This window comes from Penaeus chinensis, chromosome 38, assembly GCF_019202785.1.
Source record: "Penaeus chinensis breed Huanghai No. 1 chromosome 38, ASM1920278v2, whole genome shotgun sequence".
NCBI classification, from domain to species: Eukaryota; Metazoa; Arthropoda; class Malacostraca; order Decapoda; family Penaeidae; genus Penaeus; species Penaeus chinensis.
In genome coordinates this window covers 21,060,485-21,067,984 of record NC_061856.1, presented here as the reverse complement: position 1 = coordinate 21,067,984, position 7,500 = coordinate 21,060,485, and the positions used below count along the sequence as shown (strand labels likewise).

At 39.3% G+C, this 7,500-nt stretch overlaps 1 protein-coding gene across 1 annotated transcript in view; it reads left to right on the top strand.

The window, feature by feature from the left end:
* Positions 1-3,847: 3,847 nt before the first annotated feature.
* The window catches only part of LOC125045866 (cytosolic 10-formyltetrahydrofolate dehydrogenase-like), a 21,565-nt gene continuing 17,912 nt past the window's right edge, over positions 3,848-7,500 (top strand). Inside the window, exon 1 of the mRNA XM_047643427.1 lies at positions 3,848-3,998. The gene's annotated coding sequence lies outside the window, so the exon portion shown is untranslated. The remainder of the gene's footprint in view (positions 3,999-7,500) is intronic.

Below are 7,500 nucleotides of genomic sequence, written 5' to 3'. Positions count from 1 at the left end.
TTTTCACCCACTACGACCAGTCATTGATATATCCAATGAATAATATCGTATTAAAATACTAAATCGCTTTTTTTGTTTAGTTTAGTCCTTTATTTATCACCCTGGCTAACTGCACAGCCGCGGGCAATCTTTAATACATTTGATACATGGTCCTAGCATTATATAACAGCATTTCAGCGTTATTAAAATCTGTATTATATCAGCTGAAAGGAAAGAAGTCTTATATCTATTTATCCACCACGTAGCCATACAGCTTGGGGTGGAAAGACATTGTTACATTTGATATGTGGTCATATTGTAATACTACATTCCAAATTTAGGTTAACAACATAAGTATATGTTCCAAGACCTCAGATGATATTAATAGTTACACATTTCTGCGTACCTCATGCTAGGTGGTCTGAAAGGCTGTAACACATAACGCTCATTTTACGCCTATATATTTTCATTGCAGAGTTTACCATTAGGTTATTTGACATTACAAGTTGTACCGACCTGCCAGTACCATCTATATCCAAGCCTGATTCTTGCGGACGCAGCATCACACCGATATTTTCAAAGGGAATTTTTCTAATTATATGTTATTGTCTTTGCTTGAGATAATGGTCAAATAACGAGATGTTTGATGATAATGTAAATGGTTCATCCTCCATTAAAAATACTATTTGTCTTTGGAACAATAGATGGGTTTTCGAATTGATTTGCAACCAGATGCGTTATTTATGTCCAAAATTCTTACGTAAACAGAAGGAAAGATCAGTTTTGTTCTCATAGTTACAATCTTCGTTGTTTCAGGGGCTTCATTTTGTATATTTTTTAGACTAGCTAACTCTGATTCCTTAAACAATAGGTGTAATGCGCTGACACCATGATCTTTGCCAACAAGTGCCCTTAGAGGTTTCTTTTCTATAGGTTTTTTGATGAACTCATTGACACCATTAGTCACCCCGAGGTATTTATTGGTGGCAAAGATCTTGCTCGATGCCATTTATATTGAACCTTGGCAGAGGGATTGCCTGTGGGCTAAGAGCCTCGATTTTTTTTTCAGTCGAGATTATCAAGCCACATTCAGAAGTATATCTGAATGTATATCAAGAACAAAATCACATTTTAGAATAATTGTGGCGTCCGTTCACCGTAGACTTTATCATTTTTTTTTTTTTTTTTTTTTTTTTTTTTTTTTTTTTTTTTTTGTAGAATGTCGGAAGCAGGTCAGAAGGAAATTCAAGCTTCATGAAAGTAATTTACTATTCATAACATTCCTGTCATTATATACTTATATTTGGTTCACCCATTTCATATCTGCTAGATGTAATAGTATAACGGATTATCAAAAGTGTTTGAAATAGGAATACTCTCCTAATCTGAAAATTGAAAAAAAAGTTTAATATTACTTGAATAACCTGACTGACTGACGGACGCTGTCACTGGGTGAAACTCTCCTCCAGGGCCTGAAGAGAAAACCCTCATTCAGGTCCCATCACCATCGTTTAGAACTGGATGTTATCTACAAAGACCATTTCCATTTACTGGAGGTAGGAGTGAGAGAGAGAGAGGGAGAGGGAGAGAGAGAGAGAGAGAGAGAGAGAGAGAGAGAGAGAGAGAGAGAGAGAGAGAGAGAGAGAGAGAGAGAGAGAGAGAGAGAGAGAGAGAGAGAGAGAGAGAGAGAGAGATAGGGAGAGGAAGAGGAAGAGGGAGAGGGAGAGGGAGAGGGAGAAGGGGAAGGAGAAGGAGAAGGAGAAGGAGAAGGAGAAGGAGAAGGAGAGGGAGAGGGAGAGGGAGAGGGAGAGAGAGAGAGAGAGAGAGAGAGAGAGAGAGAGAGAGAGAGAGAGAGAGAGAGAGAGAGAGAGAGAGAGAGGAAGAGGAAGAGGAAAAAGAGGAAGAGGAAGAGGGGAGGGAGAGAGAGAGAGAGAGAGAGAGAGAGAGAGAGAGAGAGAGAGAGAGAGAGAGAGAGAGAGAGAGAGAGAGAGAGAGAGGGGGGGGGGGAGAGAAGAGAAAAGAAGCTAAGAGAAGTAGAGAGAAGAGAAAGACAGACAGACAGACATAAACATAAAGTACGCGAAAGAGACAAACAGATACAACAAGAGACAAGGCGAATGAAGGACAAGGAGAGAAAATAAGAAAGTAGACTATAAAACTTAAACGTCATGGTACGAGTGGTTGGCAGTATCGCGCTCGTATGTTCAATGGAAAGCAGCGACGTTGGAACTGGTTTGATAAAAGCACAGATTCCTTGCTGCCTGCGTCTGGCCGGGTCGGAGGCGTTTTTGGCAGTGGGATTTCTGTCTGCTTGGTGAAACATGGAAACTTCTAATTAATGAAAACAATTCGATGAGGAAAACTAGTGCATCATATCTTACGGCACATATCCTAAACGAGTGGAAAACGGAAACTTCGAATTGATTAAAACAATTCGATGAGGGAAGATAGTCCAGCATATATCACTGCCCATATCTTGAATGGAAACTGCTAAACATATATACATATGATGTTCGCTGCACCGCCGATACTACAAAACTAAGAGAAGGGAAGGGAGAGAGAGAGAGAGAAAGAAGCCAAAAAATTTAGTTATCGAATTTCGTCCTCTTGGTCCTGACAGTTGGCTACTTCTGGTTGGCCGAGTTGTGTGACGTCACCTCGTATGATGCTGACCTTGCCATCTGTTTTTAAAACCACTGAATTGACTGAAAGGATATAAATCTTGATATTATGTCTGCTGTATTATCTTTGAAAAAAAATATTTATGTTTATTTCATAGGTTGTGATAGGTTTTTCTTTTTGTTCAGCTCAGCAAATCATAGAATAATTGTAATAAGCCTCTAATAAGCATATAGGCCCAAATGCGGTAAGTTTTGCCAAAATTCGGTTATTAAAACTTGTGATCTTTTTCCTTATTTCCTCTTGGTAATGTCACTGTAATCAATCATTTTCTGTGCAATATAGGGATGATCCGTGTCTTTGAACTGATACAAAATATCGCACAAGGTTATTTATGTAATTTCAAAAGTTGCTATTCTCTAAAACCATTACTTTGCCGTATTTCTATCCGATCAATTCTCATCAAAGTATGTTACAAGAAACAATCAAAATTTAAAATAAGATTCCACCACCAGAAGTTGAAGAGCTGTGTGGATGCAACTATAGCAATAAATGCATTCTAAGATCAGATAGTATCCAAAATAAAGATTATTTCTATTTTCTTTTACACTGATATATTTGTAACGAAATTAAGACCACAGAGACACCTGTTTTTTCATATGAGCCATGGTATTTACTATGTACAACATATGTACAATTTCTGATAATGTAAATATTCTTATTAGATAACGTACGGCATTAAACAACACATTTCCTAAGGAAAGTGGGTCTCAATCACTTTTTTCTCTATTTGTCTTAAAAACCATTACTATGGCTTTATTCTAAAACTGATCGAGGCAAAAAACGAGTATGGAAGAGGACATTCAATATGAAAAACTTTTTTGATGTTGATAACTTCTTACGCTTGGTAACAGCATCACATTTTGGCTCCTCTCATCACTTAGCCCTCTCTTGGCCAATGGCTGTGTCTTATTTTGCCCTACCCCCAGAATCAGCCAATCACGAGGCCACTCAGCCCAGCCCTTCAGTCAACCAATTACATCAGGAATTGCACGTGGAGACAGCCAATCAGAGCGAGGCAGTGAGGTGGCCAGATCGTACGTATCTTCTCCACCAGTGGTTTTATTTTTATTCAATTCGTTCTAACTCTTAACTAAATGAACACTCAGCATAGAAAGCAAAGTTGTGAGGGATACTTGCGCTCAAAAATCTCAGATGATCGCGTATAATTTTTCCATGCATTTATCTCTTAATATTTTAATGAACTACGTAAGAGTGTGGTGCCACTACTCATGAATTTTTGTATAACTGTAGTTTTGCCTTGATCTGCTCGCCTGGACAGGTCGCAGAAGTCTGACTGGGGTTTAGGTTGCAAGTGTCCGTGGTCGACTAAAGAGTGTGTGAGTATCCCACTATCTTTTCTCGCTTTCCGTGTTAGTCTTGAGGAAAGGAATGAAAAACAACGGCTGTGTTTAGATTTCGTGTCTCTTGCTGTACTATTTGCGGCAAAATACACGGTGTCGATGCTGCTAGTGGCATGCATGTGCCAAACTCTGCCCGGTCAGGGTGCCACATCGGGCTTGGGTCTGGAATGGCATGAGCTAATCCGTGAATGACTTGCCAGGAAAACAAAAATATGAAACGTTTTGTGCTCATGTTTAAGCAATTCAATTTAACAGTTGAAACCTAACATCAATTTCGTAAAGGAAAAGGAAAAGAACAGTATGTGTGTGTGTGTGTGTGTGTGTGTGTGTGTGTGTGTGTGTGTGTGTGTGTGTGTGTGTGTGTGTGTGTGTGTGTATGTGTGTGTGTGTGTGTGTGTGTGTGTGTGTGTGTGTGTGTGTGTGTGTGTGTGTGTGTGTGTGTGTGTGTGTGTGTGTGTGTATCGTGAAATCAGCAATAAATGTATTAGTGTATAGCTACCAACTGACGTATTGACCGTTGTAGAATTCGAGATGGGAAGTTGAAAAGTGAGCCCAGGTCCAACGTGGCCGAGGGTATGCTGTATACTCCCTTTCCCCTTGTTTTTCAGCACAATAACAAGTTCACTGGGTAGGTAACTTGAGGAAAGAAAATGGGGGATCACTGTGTTAAATTAGTTGTATTACGTTGTTAGAAATTGAGGAAAGGAAAAAAAAAAAAAAAAAAAAAACATATTTGCAGCCTCTTACTTTTAACATACGAAAACTAGTGTGGTAATTGATGAACATGCATACACAGACTTGTTACTAGGGGCGAAAGCAAGAGGGGGGAGGGGGTAAAGCCGTTGTGTAAATGCAATAATGGCAGACTCCAAATAACAAAGAGGAATTAAACTTTCTATTTTTTCTTTGTACCCCACCCCAGAAAATAATCTGCCTCTATGTTTGTGATAAATTGACACATTTTATTTTGCGGAAGCGGGTATGGCCGAAGATCTCTTATGATAAAAGCATGACCTACGCTTTCTTCTTATTCTAGCTGGGAAGGATATGGTAATAGTGGGGGGGGGGGGGGCAAGGACATGCTGGGCTGGAGGGATACGAGGGGAGGGAGGAGGGTTGGGGTTGGGGGTTAGAGGAGGGAGTGGAGATTGGAAGGAGAGGGGTGGGGGGGAGAGGGATAAGCGCGGAGGATGAGGGAGCATGAGTGGGACGGACCTGAAGGGAGAGGGGCGGGGGAAGGGGTGAGAGTGGAGGGGGGGGGGGACTGACACGTGAGCATACAGATGCATGTTCCTGGATAGAGATTTAGAAGGATAGTAAACGAATAATGGAATAACACCGAGACCCAATTATTAAAATGGAAAGCTACAGCGAGGGATTGCAGTTTGAAATAAATTATATTTGCTAATATAACAGTATTACTTGATAGAAAATTCTTCCTAACGAATTTGGTTGTCCTGCATGACCCCTTTCGATCCTGACCTTGAAAGAGGCCCGTCTGCCTTCCCCGGTTGTTTGCTTGTTATTTTGGTTGGTTGTTATTTCAGGATTGAAGAGAAATTACCGAAGGTAGGTCCCGCACGTCTGTAAAAATGTATCTGGCAATGAGCGATGGTTTACATTTTATGATACCTAAAATGTTAATGAATCTTAAATTATCTGGCGGTTAATTTGCATATATTTTCCAACGGGGATGAAGTTTTACTTGTAGCTTTTGGTTATATTTATTATGAACGAATAATTTCACCGACTGATTTCCGGATTTACGACTGACATTTTCCGTTTCTTTTTCTAAAACATTCTAGGCCCTTCCTCGTGATTTTTACAAATATTGATATCCTTCCATGAATGCGTACATTTACTGCGTCACTTCGGATTTTGTTCTGTCGTATCTTATTCTGAAACCTCGGATTTATGGTTTGATTTCCTGAATCCCTGGATATTTTGGTTCTTCGTTTTCTGGTTAAAAAAAAGGTACACCCTTATCCATTGACCCCCCCCCCCCCCCCCGTCCAAATACAAATGAAGTCACTTTACATTTTTTTTTTTTTTTTTAATACCTGGAAGGAAATAATGGCATGCAAGCGTTACACGTAATACCGGAAGGCTATTAGCATACACAATGCAATATACAATAGCTCTGATATAATTTTAATTTGTTATCGATACTATTTATAAACAGATAGGAAGTTAGAATAATTCACGTTTCTGTGGGATATATTTTGGTGAATTCAACTCTTTAAAAGTTACAGTTCAAAGATTAGGTGTTTCAAATAGAAATACGGACCTATTGATGTTGAATGTGAATACTATTCACAAGTATGGTCATTGTTAATGATGATACTATCGCATTATATGTCGATGATAGTTTTTCCCCTTTACCTCCTTAAGCTCTACAAGATGGTTGTCATTATAAATAACCCGTTACAAACAGGTTACTTGTAATGAGGGACAGGCTTGCGGGAACAGGTCATATCACTGAAGTACGTCAACCCCATAGGTTGCGGGAGCCGGCCTGTAGAGAGACGAATTCGTGTTGGGTGTAGCGTAGAAGACCATCGAGGAAGTAACCGTACCCAGTAACCCTGTGACGCCTCCTGGTGAATGGGCTGTCTCTAGAATTAAAGGGGATTTGGCATGAGGCCTCGACAGGAGTGTTTCGACCTGTTGTAAGACTATCCTTCCTGAAGTCGTAAAAGAGTAATTTTATGTTGGTTCTTTCTTTATAGTGTTCAAAATATTTCAGGATAATCATAAAATACATCCCGTTTTTTACCATTAACCCCCCCCCCCCCCAAAAAAAAAAAAACAAAAAAATAGAAAACATTTTAACAAGAAAAAACATTGTTCACGAGAAGTTTCCTACTCGTGTTTAATTCCACAGCCAAGAGGCAAAATTCTTGCATAGAATTCTTATAAGTGTAGCTCGACTATATCATCATATATTCACAGGTGTTTTGCTGGTGCACTTGCTGTGGAAGAACAGATGTTCAGAATATGTTTCGTTCAAAAGGGAATATGATGTTAAAAGATTTGTAGTGCCATTACATCTTGCTATTAAGACCATTGCATTCCTATACAACCTGTCTTTGAGTAGTAATAGTAGTTTCCGTTTTCTTGTTTCTCTTTTTAGACGAAAATATGAATTTATGTAGATAAGTTATTAACCATATACATGTGCTATGAAATAAAATCAGGCGATATGCCCCCCCCCCCCCCCAAAAAAAAAAAAAAAAAAAAAAAAACTAAATTTCTCTTCAAATTTTAGTTTGAGGAAATTTCAAATTAGGTATATGTAACTGCCAAAACCCCTTCAGGGAGGCTTCATTGCGACGGCAAGATAAATATTCCAGAGTTCATTCTCAGTCTCCAAGGCTAAGTCAGCAAGAGAGAAGAGACGAAAAAAAAAAAAAAAAAAAAAAAAACTTGCTCAAGAAACCGGTTGTCGTCAGGAGGAGAGAGTCCAGTCCCCAAGGAA